The sequence below is a fragment of the Artibeus jamaicensis genome, unplaced genomic scaffold (genome assembly GCF_021234435.1).
Source record: "Artibeus jamaicensis isolate MK-2021 breed Jamaican fruit bat unplaced genomic scaffold, CSHL_Jam_final contig_60, whole genome shotgun sequence".
NCBI lineage: Eukaryota > Metazoa > Chordata > Mammalia > Chiroptera > Phyllostomidae > Artibeus > Artibeus jamaicensis.
In genome coordinates this window covers 11,585,725-11,604,148 of record NW_026521900.1, presented here as the reverse complement: position 1 = coordinate 11,604,148, position 18,424 = coordinate 11,585,725, and the positions used below count along the sequence as shown (strand labels likewise).

The 18,424-nt window shown below is 37.7% G+C and overlaps 1 protein-coding gene and 1 non-coding gene across 4 annotated transcripts in view; both read right to left on the bottom strand.

The window, feature by feature from the left end:
* The window catches only part of CLCN5 (chloride voltage-gated channel 5), a 191,146-nt gene that overhangs the window by 154,782 nt on the left and 17,940 nt on the right, over nt 1-18,424 (bottom strand). The gene's annotated exons all lie outside the window — the stretch shown is intronic.
* LOC119060391 (U6 spliceosomal RNA) lies at nt 1,666-1,771 on the bottom strand. Its single transcript, XR_005084581.2, has one exon. It is a non-coding gene; the product is annotated as a U6 spliceosomal RNA (small nuclear RNA).

Below are 18,424 nucleotides of genomic sequence, written 5' to 3'. Positions count from 1 at the left end.
AAAACATAAATGTAATTAAAATAATAAACATTACTGTTAGAAACAGGTCATTCCCCAACATTTGCAAGGCAAAAATAGAAATGTATACTCACAATCCCCTTTTTTCTTCCTTGCCCTCAGGACCCCACTCTTTCCTAAGTGTCTAGGAGCCTTGGCCATGTATCCATGTTGTCCATGGACAACTCAATCAACACATCCAAGCACCATCCACACATTTCTCCCACCACACAACCTCCCCTTTGATGTATGGGTAGTACACACCTATGGCACAGTCCCCTCCTTAGGAGGACAGACCCAGGAAAGATGCCCTTGTAAGATATGAAGGCAGACTGAGTAGGGAATTCTCAGCTTCCAAGTACCCCGAGCATGGTCTACAAGGAATACTAGGTAGACACATATCTATGGCCCTTAGAACTGCTTGCCCTATGGTGAAATGTGTAAAGTACAAACTATAAAGGAAAGGCTGGTATATCTGACTATATAAAAATGAAAAACTTGTGGATATTAAAAAGAAATCAATTATAAAACAAATATCAAAACTGAGAATATGTGTAACATTATGACAATTACTATCTTTAATAATTAAATAACTTGAGTTAGTTAAAAAGTGACTAACCAATAACGAATTATCAATACTATAAGCATATGAAGAAAACTCAACCTTATTCATAATTAAAGGAATACATCACAACAAAAAGATCCTTTTTCTTATCAAATTGGATAATATACAGGATTAACAAGAGTTCAAGAATGTAAACTCATCAACCTTTATTTCCTATCTATCCAATTCTAATTTTTATAATTGATAGTGAAGAAACAAGGATAACAAAGAACATGTTCACTGCAATACTGGAAACAAGTGTCTTAAAATAGGGTATTGGTTAAATAAATCATTGTACATCATGACAGTGTAATAAAGAAGACAATCAACAGTGTTCTTGAAGAAAAGGCAACAATATAGAAATATGTCCATGATGTAAAGATGGGAAAAGGTAGTTTTTAGTTTTTATTTTTTTAAATTTTATTTAGTTATTTTTCAAGTACAGTTTTTTGTCTATTTTTCCCATCCCAGCCTCCCCCGCCCCTTGCTCCCCACCTCCCTCCCATTTCCACCCCCCCCTAGTTCTCGTCCCTGTGTCCTTCCTATTTGTTCCTCCAAATCCCTCCCCCTTTTTCCCCTTAACTTCCCTTCCTTCTCCCCTCTGGTCACTATCCCCTTGTTCTCTATTTCAGTGTCTTTATTTTTTTTTCTGCTTGCTTGTTTGTTTTGTTGTTTAGCTTCCTGTTAAAGGTGAGATCATATGGTATTTGTCTTTCAACACCTGGCCTATTTCACTCAGCATAATGCTTTCCAGTTACATCCATGTTGTTGCAAAAGGTAGTAGCTCCTTCTTTCTCTCTGCAGCATAGAATTCCATTGTGTATATGTACCACAATTTTTGGATCCATTCATTTACTGATGGGCACCTAGGTTGCTTCCAACTCTTGGCTATTGTAAATTGTGCTGCTATGAACATTGTGGTGCATAGGTTCTTTGATATTGATGTTTTAGGATTCTTAGGATATAATCTTAGCAGTGGAATTGCTGGGTCAAAAGGCAGGTCGATTTTTATTTTTCTGAGAAAATTCCATACTGTTTTCCATAATGGTTGTACCAGTCTGCAAAACAATATGGAACGCTTCATGAATTTGCATGTCATCCTTGCGCAGGGGCCATGCTAATCTTCTCTGTATCGTTCAATTTTAGTATATGTGCTGCCGAAGCGAGCACTCATTTTATTGTTAAAATTACACATATACAACCTAAAAGGCTATACCATGGGTGTTAAAAATGTTCTTTTTTTTTAAATTTGTGATGTTCAAGTTTTTTGTTACTTATTTGTATTTTCTGATTTTTAAAAAATGGTTATAATAGCATATTACATTAATTTTTATATTTTAAAGAGGAAAGATAATTATTTCTAAAAGATTTAGTTACTATTATATTCCAGTAGCATACCCCATTGTACCTTTAACATTTTAGGATTCTCTGAAAGACCAATAAACTGTATGGTATCCTTTATGGAGAAGAAGAAACAGTCAATATAGCATCTTCTACATTAATGGTGTAAACTTTATTTGAACAAAACAATCAAGCAAGACAACAAGAAAATAACCCACCTGGAAGACAAAGGCTCTTCAAGTATAGAGTGGAACGTCCCCACTATTTAAGGATATAGAGTGCTTTTTTTTCTTGATTTTATCTTGAAAGCAGTACTCTATTTTTTCAAAGTCTTTTTAATATATTTTGATTGTTATTACAGTTGTCTCATTTCCCCCCTTCATTCCCCTCCACCCTGAACACCCTCTCTCTCCCACATTCCCCCCCTTTAGTTCATGTCCATGTGTCTTAAGTTCTTTAGCTTTTACATTTCCCATACTATTCTTGCCCTCCTCCTATCTATTTTCTGCCTGCCATATATGCTACTTATTCTCTGTACCTTCCCCCTCTCCTCCTCCCACTCCCCTGTTGCTAATCCCCCATGTGATCTTCATTTCTGTGGTTCTGTTCCTGTTCTAGTTGTTTCCTTAGTTTGTTTTATTTTAGGTTTGGTTGTTAGTAATTGTGAGTTTGCTGTCGTTTTAGTATACATGTTTTTTATCTTCTTTTTTCTTAGATAAGTCCTGTAATATTTCATAAAATAAGGGCTTGGTGATGATGAACTCCTTGAACTTGACCTTATCTGAGAAGCACTTTATCTGCCCTTCCATTCTAAATGAAAGCTTTGCTGGATAGAGCAATCTTGAATGTAGGTCCTTGTCTTTCATGATTTGGAATACTTCTTTCCAGCCCCTTCTTGGTTGTAAGGTCTCTTTTGAGAAATCAGCTGACAGTCTGATAGGAACTCCTTTGTAGGTGACTGTCCCCTTAGCTCTTGCTGCTTCTAGGATTCTCTCCTTCATTTTAATCTTGGCTAATGTAATGATGATGTGCCTTGGTGTGTTCCTTCTTGGGTCCAACTTCTTTGGGACTCTCTGAGCTTCCTGGATTTCCTGGAAGTCTATTGCCTTTGCCAGATTGGGAAAGTTCTCATTATTTGTTCAAATAACTTTTCCACTTGTTGCTCTTCCTCTTCCCCTTCCAGCACCCCTATAATTTGGATGTTGGAACATTTAAAGATACCCTGGAGGTTTGTAAGCGTCTCCTCATTTTTTTGAATTCTTGTTTCTTCATTCTATTCTGGTCAAATGTTTCTTTTTTCCTTCTGGTCCATTCCATTGATTTGAGTCCCAGTTTCCTTCCCATTACTATTGGTTCCCTGTGCATTTCCCTTCATTTCACTTAGTTTAGCCTTCATTTGTTCATCTAGTTTGTGACTAAAATCAAACAGTTCTGTGAGCATCCTGATCACCAGTGTTTTGAACTGTGCATCTGTAGGTTGATTATCTCTTGGTTGCTTAGAAGTATTGGCTCTGGGGCTTTGAGCTGTTTTTCTGCTTGAGCCATAATATTTTGGTCTGTTTGCACCTATTATGTATTAGGGGCAGAGCCTTAGGTGTTCACCAGGGCAGGGCAACCCAAGTTGATGGGTTGTGATGCTGTTTATGGGGGGCGGGGTCCAAGAGGAAAAAAAATGGCACTTTCCTCCACTCTCTGTTGTATCTCAGTCCCTTCCACTGCTTCTCCCAAGCAAACTGGGCCTTTCTGGTGCTGATTCCTGTGTGGGTGGGTCTGTGTTCATTCTAGGAACCTGTAGGTTTCTCTAATGAACTTTACTGTGACGGTGGGAGTCTCTCCCCACAAACTCCCACAACTGTTTTCAATCGGTGTTTTGAGGCTTTATTTCCCAGCTCTAGGACCCTGGGTTGCTCAATCTGTCTTGCTCCCCAGTTATCCGCACACGAATGTGGGACCACTGCCAAGTCAGCCAGCCACCTTGCACACAGTGCCCCGCTTCTCATTAGCCACCTCGCTGGGTCTGCCCTTTGCCACCCCACACCCAGGGTCTGCCAGCCACCACCTGGGTGCCCAGGGTGTGCCCAGTGCCGCCTTGCCCACCCTGGTGCGTTGTGCACATGGTGTCACCACTTCCTGTGCCACAACCCCTCTCTGCTCATGCGCCCGACTCTGCCCCACCTACTGGTCTGGATGAATGCTTCTTCTTTAACTCCTTGGTTGTCGGACTTCCATACAGTTCAATTTTCTTTCAGTTTTGGTTATTACTATGTTTCTGAATTGTTGTTGTCCTTATTTTGGTTGTTCAAGGAGGCACAGTGTGTCTACCTACACCTCCATCTTGGCCAGAAGTTCAAAGTCTTCTTTTAAAATATGTCAAATGACTTCCACACAAAACCAAACCAATCAATTTGATGAAGAACCAGTAGGTATAAGGAAAGGACAGACTTGAACACAGTGGTATTGGTAGGGGCTGAGTATTTTTTTCCACTTCTTCCTTTCAAGGTAGGGAAGCTGCTGTTAAAGTAACATTTCTGGCCTCTTTCTGCCCCTTACTTACTCCTTCCAATGGAAGGAGGTACAATTATTTGCTCCAGTGATTAGATAACAATTCATAAGAAGAAATTCATGTTAAATCTAAATTTTAAGGTTGGTCCATTGTAACTATACTTTAAAAACAACTTATCTGCCTGGGTATCCATCTATACATACCAAAAAACATATGCCACATGCATGAGCTAGGTGCTTAAGCAACACTTGCTGCCTGACTGCTCCAGGAGATCAGAAATCAAAAGACTTAAATAAGTAGTCTGTTCCGTGAGTGGAAGTTTCTATGCACATGCAAGAAAAGGGTCCACAGAGAAAGGCATAAAAACACAAACAGGTGCTAAAAAAAAAATCCCCATTTCAGTGTATTGGACCTCTCTCCTTTTTGTGCTACACAGAGCTTCCATTTGGTGAACAAAAAACCAGTCCAGCTCAACGACCTGTCTCTTTGAGTAGAGAGGACCTCAATTAAAATCCTATCTTTCTCAAACCAGCTCAGATGCCACCTCCTTCCTAAACCTTCCCTCTACTTCACCATAACTGCAAATTACCTTTTGTGCTCTTAGGCCCTTTGTTTCTACCAGTCATCACATATAATTTTATGTAGAGTAAAGTGTGTACATATTCTCTTACTAGATTATAAGCTCTTTGATGGCAAGGTCCAAGTCACTGATTTTTATCTAAGCCATAGTATCAGCACAAGGCCTTACACAGTCATTCAACAGATACCTATAGGAGTAAAACTTTAGAACCTAACATGTTTAAAAGCATCCCTTCTCCTCACCCCTCAGTAATGCAATCATTAGAGAATAGACCTAATATCCACCTTAGGGACTTACTGGCAACAGCAGCAAATTTTAGCCCAATGAATTTAATATTTTTGCTTTCCTCAGCTTTTAGTCTCATGTACATGATCATAGGGTGACAATTACCTGCCTGTTAAAGCTAACTTTATAAAATTCTCAATTTAACAGTGCTATCTAACAGAAATATAAAAATGCTAGCCACATATCACAGCTTTAAATTTCCTAGAAGCTGCATTAAAAGAAGTAAAAAGAAATAGAGTAAAATTAATTTTAACAATAGATTTTATTTCACCAAATATACTCCAAATAGTAATGCTTCAACATGCAATCAATGTTTTCAAAATTATTGAAATACTTTATGTTCTTTTTTTGTCATACTAATTCCTTAAAATTTGATGTGTATTTTCCATGTACAACATGTCCCAATTTATATCAGGCATTACTTGTCAACTAGGAAAATTAGTTACTTAACTTGTCTTTACCTCAGTTTCCTCAATTTTAAAGTAGGAATAACAGTATTTACCTTATAGAGTTTTATTGAAGTTTAATAATTTAATAGGTGTAAAGGGCCTATAGAAGTACCTGGAAAATTGTAAGGGCTCAATATATATTAACTATCATTATCATTATCATCCTCCATTTACTATATGAAGAAACTGAGTATATGAAGAAACCAGGTGTGTGTTCCTAGTTCATAAAGTGAATTAATGCTGGTTCTATTCCCTTTTACATAGTTGTCAATTAAACAATGCAGGGAAACTAGGAGAAATGGAAAATCTTTTTTTTTACCCATTTAAAATTCCAAAGTGCTAGCCAAATAGAGATTAGAAGTTGGTCCAAAAGGCAACATTCTTCAAAATGGTAGCTTAGAGAAATGCAACCCAGCTGTGTTATAGTAATAGTGCTTTTACCCTTGTACTTCCTTCAACCTCTGTACCCCATTTGCTGTAATATTGTGTCTATGTTAATAGGTGAAAAAGTGTAACTCCTTAAGCTTTATTCTGTATTATTTGGGGTAATTTTTGTTGCTTTTTAACAGATGATTTGTGATATTGAATATTCTTGCATAAATTTGCAAAATGCCCAGCATCTAAGGCGATCCAATCTTTGACATACTTGAGTATGCATTTCGGAGGACTCAAAGCAGGGAAGCAGCAATACAGAAGTGATGGCAGAATTGAAGGAACAATGGCCTAGAAATCAAGAAACCTAATTTCTATTGACAGTTACAAAATAATCACAGGGATGTAAAGCACAGCATAAGGAATATAGTCAATAACATTGTAATAACTATGTGTAGATTTATCAGGGGGATCAATCTTCATAAGATATACATGTCTAACCACTATGCTGTATACCTGAAACTAGTATATGTAATATTGAATGTCAGCTGTAACTGAACAATTAAAATTTTTTATATCAAAAAGAAAAAGGAAACCTGATTTCTGGCCCAGGGTCTATGATTAAGGCACTACATGGCCCTGGGCAACCCATTTCAACTCCTGAGCTATATTTCAATTTAAGATAAGGTTGCCTGCAGTATTGAGGACTAAGAATTAAAATGCAATATACCACAGCAATAACTCAAGATAAAATTACATCAGGCCTTAGCATTCTTGTTTATCTTTTTTTAAGTGTTCTGGCAACAAGTTCCCCTTGAAAAAATGAGCTCCGACAAAGTCTGGGAATAATTTCTCTTAATATCCAAATAATTAAAATACCTAGAAAAACAAATAAAATTCATCTAATATTTATGCTGTTATTACTGGTCAAAAAAATGTTATATCTTCCACAGTTAAGAATTATAAAACAGCCCTGGCTGGTGTGGCTCAGCAGATTGAGCGCTGGCCTGTGAACCAAAGGGTTGCTGCTTCAATTCCTAGTCAGGGCACGTACCTGGATTGTGGGCTGTATTCCCAGTAGGGGGCACATGTGAGAAGCAACCACCCACTGATGTTTCATCCCCTGTCTTTCTCCCTCCCTTCCCCTTTCTCTAAAAATAAATAAATAAATAAATAAATAAATAAATAACTCTTTAAAAAATAATTATAAGACATCAGTATAAACACAAAGGGGTATTAATGATCACCTCCATAGAGCTGCCCCTTACACCAAATTCCCTGGAGCAGTATTTCTCAACTTCAGCACAGCTGACATCTTGGGTCAGATAATTCTTTGTTGCGGGGGGCTAGCCTGGGCAATATAAGATATTTAGCAGCTTCCCTGACTTTTACTCACTTGAAACCAGTAACAATCCCCCACAGCTGTGACAACCAAAAATGCTTCCACAGAAGCAATGCCCCCAGAGAAGCAAAATGGCTCTCAGTTAAGAACCACAACTATGGATTCTACCACAGCTACCTTAAATTCCTTTGGAATTAAGCATACACAGAGACCTGAATTTTTCAGTATGTCATTGCTTATCACATAACCTCATTAATACAACATGGAGTGATCAACTTCATTGGCAATCTGGATTTTCAAGAAGCACAACCTTCCCAGTTAATTTGCAATTTATAGCTATATAGTGGAAAATACTTTTGTAAAATAACCAATTACACTGCAGAGCTTATCCATATACCTTTTTTCAGAGCCAAAATAATGGTTTCACAAAAATAGAGATTTCAGTAGCTAATATTTTAGATTAAGATATGTAAGTTTTAGAGCCCATGATATATTTATTTCTTTATACTGGCACCCTGGCTTTAATTTGCTGATCAAAGTTTCCAATATATTACCCATCTGCCACTTTATTCTCCTCTTTCAAGCCCCCATTATTCCTCTTACCTAACTGCTCACATATTCTGTTTCCCAATGACTGGGTCCTATACCCAGTCACTCACCTTTCATCTAAGTTTTCACAGAGGGCTATTCTATTTGGGTCTGTCCACATAAGCAAAGTGGGAAGGAGTACTAATGAAAGCTTATGAGTCATAAAATAATAGGATCAAACAAATATATGGGGAATATCTATTCTTTAATCTATTGGGAACACAAAAAGAAATACTAAACATGCAAAAATCACAGAATAGAAACAACCACAGAAACATCACATCAACCACATATCCAAAGTCATTCAGCTAGCTAATTTGACATGCTGATAGTGGAGCATTTGAGTAAAGGTATCCTGACTGCAACTGTAGATGGGAAACTAGAATTCAGAGCTAAATTTTTGGGCTTGGGACTCAACACCTGTAAGGCAGAACACCAACATGATAATGATGGTTACCTGTGAAGAGGAGGTTGAAGGGGCACTTTCACTTTTTACTCAAGATGCTTCTATATTTTTTAAGATGAACATGTAAGTGTGTTACTTCTATAATAAAAAACTGATATAGGTAAAGCCAGGAGAGAAGATGAAATCTCAGAAGGAAAGAGTATAAAGAGAGAAAAGGAAAAGAACGTGACACTCCCAAATACGGACATAATTAAGGGGCAGAAGAAAGTAAAAGCAAAGAAGCAGCAGTGGGAGAGGCAGGCAGAAGGAGAACTAGGAGAGTACAACAATGTTGTGGCCAAGGGAGGAAAGTTTCAAAAAGGAACTAAACTGTCAACAGAACCAAAAAAGGGAAAGGGGATAGGAATAAAATGGCAGTACAGAATTTAGCTCTGTAAAAAGCTTTTTAAAAATCATAACCATCTCCCTACATCATGCCTCTCAACCTTTGAGAAAATTGAGGCCTAGAAAGCTAGGTGGCTGCTTAGATAGGTATTGGTAGCTAGAGAGCCCAGCAAAGGGAGACCACATGTTTATGGATAGTCTAGTAAATAAGTCCAGTGGAAAGGAAAAGATACCAGAAGAAAGGGCTGGGAAGGGAAATATTTGGATAAGTACCTGGAAAAGACAGGAAAGGATGGGACTGAAGGCAGAAGCAAAGGAAAACAGCTTCCTCTGAAGCTAGATAACTTGTTGTTGGGTTTTTTTTTCATTTGGGTTATTAGATTAGGAAGTCATGGGAACCACTTACAGAACCTGGGTTTCTGCAGGACTCCACCCTTGTTAACTTTCCCCTCTCAAACACACCATAGTCTATATACACACCCTTGGCTCCATTTACCATCTATACATGAAAAATTCCCAAGTCTCTATTCTAGCCCAAACCCTCTCCTAAGCCCTAGACCCAGGGGAGATGAATCTCAACTACTTAGACATCTATAAGCAAAACTGAAAATTCCATCCAAACTGAAATTTCCATCTCCACATCCTTAGACATCCAAACTGAAATTTCCATCTCCACAATTCTATTTCTGATCCAGTACTCTGTGTCTCAGTGAAAAGCATCCTATGACAAATGATTTTAGGCAAATTATTGAATATCGTCTTGCATTACATCTTTGTAAGCAAGGTGGAAAATGACAGTAAACTTAAAATTACAGCTGTTGGAGCAGCCTTACCCAATGAGTGTCTATTGATGGATTAATTGTAAGCTGCAACATTTTCAATTATCCTTGTTCAAGCTCTACGCCAAGTGTATAAGATACATGTAGATCACTCCCAATAACAACTACCTCTTAGTGTTCGTGGCCTTGTATAATTCCTTTGTGTTGAATGTGAGTTGGAACAGTGACTAGTTTCTAGCCAATAGAATAAAGCAGAGATGATGGGAGGCCACTCCCATGATTAGGTTAATATATATATAGTTTTTCGTGTGCACACACACATACACACACAGAATTCCTTATTGCTACCATGACATAGAGACTTTATCCCTTGCCAGCCCTGAAGAAGCAAACTACTATCCTATAAAGTGCCTGTGGAGAAGGCTGTGTGGGAAGGAACTACAGTAGGTGGCCCCAAGGACCTGAGGGCCTCGATCCTACAGCCACAAAGTACTGAATTCTGTCAACAGCCTTGTAGTTTAGAAGAAGACTTTAAGCCTCAGATGAGACTGTAGTCCCGGCCAATTCCTTGACTGCAGCTTCAGAAACTGAGCAAAGGATCCAGCTAAGCCCTGACAGACTATGACCCACGGAAACTGAGGTAATAAATGGGTATTGTTTTGAGCCACTGCATTTCTATTAATTTATTATGCAGCAATAGAAAAATAATACACCAAGAAATATTTTATTACTTAGAAAAATATCTATGAAATATGTTGATAATAAAGCTAAAGCTAACAAAATCAACAATAAATAAAACTTTTTACTGTTTAAGTAAAAGCCTAGACCAGAAAGATTTTTCTAAAAAAAATAAAAAGAGGGACAAACACATAATTTGAGGCAGAAGTAAGCCTTGGGCTCATTATGAGCTCATAGTAAGATGTAGCTGCCGAAAAGCTAATACCACTTGAGACCACATTAACAAAGTACAATGTACAAAACCAAAGCAGAAGAAATCCTACTGTGCCATGTAAACTGGTCAAATCAAATCAATCAATATTTCCTGGTTGCCTCTATGTAAGGAATTAGGAGAAATAGAGAGACACATGTTCCTGTCCCTCAAGTGTATTTCACTCTAACTGGGGAGCTAAGATCAACATTAAAATGTTAAACCATAATAAAGAATTTAAAAAGCAATATAAGACAATATTAAAGATGTTATAAAGCAGGCATTAAAATTCATCTGGCAATTAGTTAAAGGAGGTAACAGAAGCAGGAGTTCAGAAGAAGGAGACAACACATCATTATGACTTGTTTTGACAACATAATATAAAACTGAGTGTATTCAACACTGAAATTCAATTTCACATTACTGAGCACAAGCACACATTTTGAAAATGTGGAGATAAAAAAAAACATTCAGACAAGCTGAGCTATTTCAGGGACATTTTAGTGACAGATAACATTACATTTTACACATGAGTAAATATGGGCAAAGGAGGGTTAAATAACTTGTTTGTGATCATAAATCAGTAAGTCAACTGTACTAAGAAGCAGAATTTCCCTTAGTCTAAAACACTAATGAAAACTCACATTATACTCTGGCTGCTGTGACTCAGTGGACTAAGTGCCTGCCTGCAAACCAAAGGGTCACCAGTTTCATTTCCAGTCAGGGCACATGCCTGGGTTGCAGGCCGGGTCCCCAGTAGGGGGTGTGTGAGATGCAACCACACACTGATATTTGTCTCCCTTCCTTCCCATCTGTCTAAAAATAAATAAATAAAACCCTAAGAAAAAGAATATTCGCATTACTTTTCTGGGTTACAATGGGTACTTCTGGTTAATGTAATGTTTTCACTAAAATAATTTGAAATCTTGAGTCATCCTTTACTCTTTGTCTCCCTCCAAAGTTGACCAATAATCAAGCTTTGTCATTTCTTCTTTTATGATGTCTCTCACATTAATGCCTTCCTTTAAATCACCAAAGTCAATATCTTGTATCCAAGCCCTCAAAATGTTCTACCTGAACATTTTTTAACAACCTCGTAACTAATCTCCCCAATTCCAGTATCTTTTTCCCATCTATCTTACACAACTCTAACAATGACATTCTCTGCTCAAAGCTCAACTGCCTCCCCATTGCTTACCAAATGACGTACAGATCTCTTGGTGTTAGAACTAGAGCTGGCTTCAAGTCCTATCTGTAACAGTTCCTTGCTATGTGCCTTAGACCCTCATTTTTCTCATTTCTGAAATGAAGATAATGCCAACTTCTTCATATGTTCAGAGTTTCCTAGGTCAGTCTATATCTATATCTACCCCATCTGATTAGGACACCACTTCACTCTCAAAAGTTTCCTGGTTTTGACAATATATTATTTGGTCAATAAAGCATTGTTATGAGGATTTCAAAAGAAAATGCACATAAATATAGCAGGCCTAGCAGGATACTTTTCTTTTAGCATTCCCCTCAAATGTGCATTGTACTCTTACTGCCTGAAATCATATCTCCAACATCAACAACTATAGAAGAACCTACCCCACACTACATGGTCTATGTCAGAGGTCACCTCCTTACCTTTGTCTAACTCTATGGTATTCTAAACCTCTCTTATAATGTGTATCTAACACTAGATTGAGTTTTGGTTATTTTCGCACACATTTTAACTTCCCCAGAGACTAGCTGTGAGAAGGACAGTATCTGCTTCTGATTTCTCTTAGTTCCACATGTGATATCTAGTAATATCTTCCACACAGAAGATACTGAATTACATTCTTTGATTATTTATTTTTAAAAGATTTTATTTATTTATTTTTAGAGAGAAGGAAGAGAGGGAGAGAAACATCAATGTGTGGTTGCCTCTCACATTGCACCCACTGGGGACCTGGCCTGCAACCTGGGCATGTGCCCTGACTGGGAATCGAACCAATGACCCCCTAGTTCGCAGCCCATGCTCAATCCACTGAGCTACACCAGCCAGGGCCATTTTTTGATTTACAAAGAATCTAGAATTTGGGCCACAAAATTCCATTTCACTTACCTATCAGCTGGTTATTCAAGCATTCTGCTTTCTTACTCCCTTGAGATTATTTCACTTGCTCATTAGTGCCACAGCAATGGTACTCTAAAGGAAGTTTCCTTCTTTCACAACTGGCAACCACCATGATTGCTTTTGGGTAATGGTAGAGGAGGAATTCTTGAAGTGATGGTCCTATAAATACAGAGTAACTAAGAGTACAGGTCCTAGAGCCAGATTGCCTTGGATTCAGGCTCTATTAGTTATGAGCTCAAAAACCATGTGAAACACTTGGAAAAAGCATACAATAATTATCCAATAAATGATAGCTATTTATCCTTGTCTCTTTCTCAACCTAAATCAAATCAGAATGCTTTATTATGGAATGGGGTCAGCCCCTCAGCAACATCCTCTATATAGGTAGCCAAGTACCAGCTCTCAGCAAATATAAAGTCCAGGCCACTCATGGCTTGGGTGTTCTCTGTCCATCTTTCTAGAATGTCTGGTTTATTATCCAAGTTCCTGATTCCTTTATGCCTAGTCCAAGCTAGGGCCATTTGTAACAGCTTCTCTGATCATGAGCAAAGATGAGAATCCTCCTGACTAGTTCTGTAGGCATAACATCTAGGTACAGGTTCAGGTTCAACCTTAAACCATACTCCAGGTAGTTCCTCATGCTCTATGATTTCCATAACCAGAAAAATCTCTCAGAAGTTGCACCCTTTATGATTCCAGTCTTTCTACACCTAGTCTTCCTCCATTCTCATAATTGTTCCCATCACTCCCTGCTTCCTGCTCAATTACACAACTTATGTATAAAATTACTTATCCTAGAGTAAAACCTGTCTTGTTTCTTAATCTATTGTTAAGTTTTGTGACATCCATCTCCTGGCCAAAATTTTAAATGTTAATATTCAACAAAGGGGCAGCAACATAAAATGGAGTAAAAATAGCCTCTTCAACAAATGGTGTTGGGAGAACTGGACACCTACGTGCAAAAAAAGGAAACTGAGCAACAACTTATACCATACACAAAAATAAATTCAAGGTGGATAAAAGACTTCAATATAAGCCATGACACCATTAAAGTCCTAGAGGAGAACATTAGCAGGAAAATCTCAGATATTTCATGCAGCAACTTTTTTATTGATATGTCCCCTAGAGCAAGGGACATAAAGGAAAGAATAAACAAATGGGATCTCATCAAAATAAAAAGCTTCTGCATGGCTAAAGAAAAGAGTATTAAAATAAAAAGAGAACCAACTCTTTGGGAAAACATATTTGCCAATAATACCTCTGACAAGGGTTTAATCTCCAAAATATACAAAGAACTTACACGACTCCACTCTAAGAAGACAAGCAATCTAATTAAAAAGTGGGCAAAGGACTTGAACAGACACTTCTCTAAGGAGGACATACAGAGGATCCAGAGACACATGAAAAGATGCTCAATATTGCTAGGTATCAGAGAGATGCAAATTAAAACCACAATAAAATACCACTTCACACCAGTCAGAATGACCATCATAAACAAAGCAACAAACAACAAGTGTTGGAGAGGTTGTGGGGAAAAGGGGACCCTAGTGCACTGTTGGTGGGATTGCAGACTGGTACAACCATTATGGAAAACAGTATGGAATTTTCTCAGAAAAATAAAAATCCACCTGCCTTTTAACCCAGCAATTCCACTGCTAGCATTATATCCTAAGAACCCTGAAACACCAATCCCAAAAAACCTATGCACCCCAATGTTCATAGCAGCACAATTTACAATAGCCAAGAGTTGGAAGCAATCTAGGTGCCCAGCAGTAAATGAATGGATCAAAAAACTATGGTACATTTATACAATGGAATTCTATGCAGCAGAAAGAAAGAAGGAACTCCTATCCTTTGCAACAGCATGGATGGAACTGAAAGTGTTATGCTGAGTGAAATAAGCTAGGCAGTGAAAGACAAATACCATATCATCTCACCCTCAATAGGAACCTAATCAACAAAACAAACAAGCAAGCAAAATATAACCAAAGACACTGAAATAGAGAACAGGCTGACAGTGACCAGAGGGGAGAGGGGAGGGAATTTCAGGGGGAAAGGGGAAGGGTTTACAGGAACAAATATAAAGGACACATGGACAAAAACTAAGGTGGAGTGGAAATTGGAAGGAGGTGGGGAGCACTGTGGGGGTGGGCTGGGATTGGAGTAGAAGACAGAAAACTGTACTTGAACAACAATTTAAATAAATAAATAATTAAAAATTTTTTTTAAATATGGGACATTCACACAATGGAATACTACTTGGCTGTAAAAAAGAAGAAAATTTTACCCTTTGGGACAGTATGAATGGACCTGGAGAACATTATACTAAATGAAATAAGCCAATAAGAGAAAAACAAGTATCTGATGATTTCACTCATATGTGGAATCTAATGAACAAACTGAACTAACAAGGAAAATGGGGACAGACTCATGGATAGAGAGCAGGGTGACAGCTACTGGTGGGGAGAGGTCAAAGGGTGGAAAGACTGAGCATAAAGGGAAAAGGAGTCATGGACATGGACAACATATGGTAACTGCATGGGGAGGGAGGTGTAAGGGGTTAAATGGTAATAGAAAAAATAAAATTAAAATTAAAAAGAATAAAAGGCCCCTTTCAAATATGAGACAAACAAAAAAGCTGCAAATAAATTATGTTTTATCACAATAAAAAGTAAATAAATAAATAAACATACACAACTGAGTGAAAGAACTATTCATTAAACCAAATCAAGAGGACATTCTTTTGGACATTCCTTTTATTTGTTTTATCTCAGGAAATGCCTTCCTTGGTGTAGGTGGATAGCATAAAATGATTTTGAAGCATTTGATGATTTAATTTAATCAAAGTGTTATTACGTAAGTATCAGGCAACTTATATCTTGTCCACCTCAAACATACTATGGAGGACCCCAAAATAACCCAGAATTTATTTATAAAAAATTGTATATTTTTTCTTATATGTTTAAACTTCAAATTACTCTTCATTTGATGCAATACACCTACTGAGACATTTTTCTACTGCTCAAAACAGTTTTTGAACTTGTCAATTTTAATGCCTTTTAGTGCTTCTACCAGTTTTTCTGTTTCAGCTTTTCCATAGCAGCAAAACACTTGCCTTTGAGGACTTTTTTCATCTGAAGAAAACAAACAACAAGTTCCTTGGGGCAAGATCAGGTTAATAGGTAGGGTAGGGCACAGGGGTCATGCTGTTTTTGGTCAAAAATTCTGAACAGTCAGCATGGTGTGGGCAGGTATGCTAAGGTAAATCACCCATCATTAGATGGGCAAACACAATGAAAGTCTTCAAAAAAATTTTTACTTAAGCCAAACTCAACCTCTCACAACAACACCTGATGGTACACTGATACAGATGGGTTCCCAGAACACTCACCTAGTGTACTGTGAGGTCTCCACCCTCCAGATGATAATTCTCATTTAGGGGGGATGTCCCCCCTTGAAAGACTCTACCTGCAGTCCTCAGAGCCTTAAGCAAAAAGCTTAATTGTAGTCTAGGATTCACTTACAACTTTTAAATAAGGGAAGCAACAGTAACTGTTTACCTAGACACTGAGACACCTAACTGTTTAGCTGTGGCCTAGAATACAATTACTATGCTACTTAAGTATTAAAATAGCTACAGATCAAAACTAATGGCATAATTAAAGTTGCTTCATTAAAAAAAAACCTAAAACACCATAATTTTCACCTAATTTTATCTCACTTTCTTAGCATGCAGTGTTAACAAAGCCAAAGCTCTTCCCCTAAGCCCTCTAGCTACTATGATTCCCTGGTAGCTTTCAGAGGTCCCTGATTTGCCCAGACTCTGCCTCCCGTGCTTCATACCTGACCTCTCACCTCAAACACTATTACACCCTTTATTTCTTAGTATAATAGTATCAAGAAAAGAATCAAGTGGGGTGTGGATGTTATTTAAAGTTCATTACTTGAAGGTATTATAGCTTGCTGTAAACAAGTCAAGTGGTATAGAAAGGTGTCAAGTAGAAATGAAAAACCCCTAGTCCTGCCAACCCTAATTTCCAAGGTAACAATCATAACTGTTTCTTGTGCATCATTCCAGAAGATGTCTATACATACAAAAGTATACACATACACAAACTCATATCTATCCTCTACCTCTCCCCTTATTTCTGTTGTACAAATGGCATCACACGATACCATTATGTACCTTTTTTGTGCAGTTCCTTTTTAAACTGGCACAAAAGGTACACACATTTTGATAAGGACTTCCATGCTGCCCCCCAAAGGGGGCTCCAAAAATTTATACTGTTACCAACACTGCACAGGGGTGAGCTTTTAAGTCAATTGCCTAAAGTTCCTGCAGATCAAATAAGGAACTAGATAGTTAACATAAAAATATCAGCTTACTGAGGATTTTGTTACATCTTTTATTTTAACACAGTCTAGAAAACCAAGTGCCACAGTTACTGGCAGCCACACCTTGCTATGATTACTCGTCCCGATTCAAATGCAAATTCAGAAGGTGCTATCCCTCAGAATTAATCCATATATATATATATATATATATATATATATATATATCACATACATATATATGTATGTATATGTATATGTATGTATAATTCATTATATAGATATGAATTGATTTTTAAGTCAATTACAGTTGACATTCACTGTTATTTATATTAGTTTCAGGTGTACAACATAGTCCAGCTCTTGAATAATGAATTCCTTAGGTTTGGAGATTTTAAGTGAATTCAGCATAGAAGAGAAACCTACACTGCTCCTAGCAACATACCCACAATTGTCTCTAACACCACATGTGCCACATAATGGTGTGATATAAGCTGGTTTCCACTCATCCATAATTAGTTAAAGGTATTGGCAATGAAGACACACTTTGAATATATGAGAACACAGTACATCCACATATTCATGGCATGAAATGGTCTGACTGATTTTGCTAGTTAAACAGAGAATCCATTTTTTTCCCAATGATAGTGTATGTCTGTAAGCATCACTGTATAAACCCTAGTGAATCATATCTAGAATAATACTTGCTTAACATTTGATATTCTGCAAAGCATGTCAGCATACTTTACCTCGTTTAAACCCCATGGCAATTCTGGTAGGAAGGTAAGGCAATTGTTCCCCATTAAACAAAGGCTCAATTGACACACAGGATGTGCTGCATATTCTCTGTGATATCAAAGATGAAGAAGATACTCCCCTCTCATTCATTGTCACTCTGCCCTATCTAATTTATCCACAAATCCTCCACATTGCGCTTAGGATACTTGGTATCATGGCCTACAAAACCCTGTGTGACCAGTGACCTGCCCATCCCTCCAATTTCATCCCATAACCCTGTATTACCTGATTCACTATGGCCCAGCTACACTGGCCCATGCTGGGAAAGAATCCAGGCTATTTCCATCTCAGGGCTTCCCACTTTATTTCCTCTGCCTGAAACACTCTTCCCCCGGAAAATCCTTATTCATCTTTCATTCTCAGCTGAACTTGTTACTTCCTCCCAGAGTCTCCTCCCAATTAATTGTCTCATGTATTATTCTCTTTCACAGAACTTTACTTCATAGTACTCATAACACTTCATAATAAAATATTTGTATGTTTGTTTGCATTCCAATTCCCCCACACAACTCCAAGACTTAGGGGGACAAGAATCATGACTCTTGCGGTCACTGCTAAAACCCCAGCATTTACTCACTGCAGTGCCTGGCACACAGAAGACACAAAAACAGAAGTATTGAACAAATATAGCC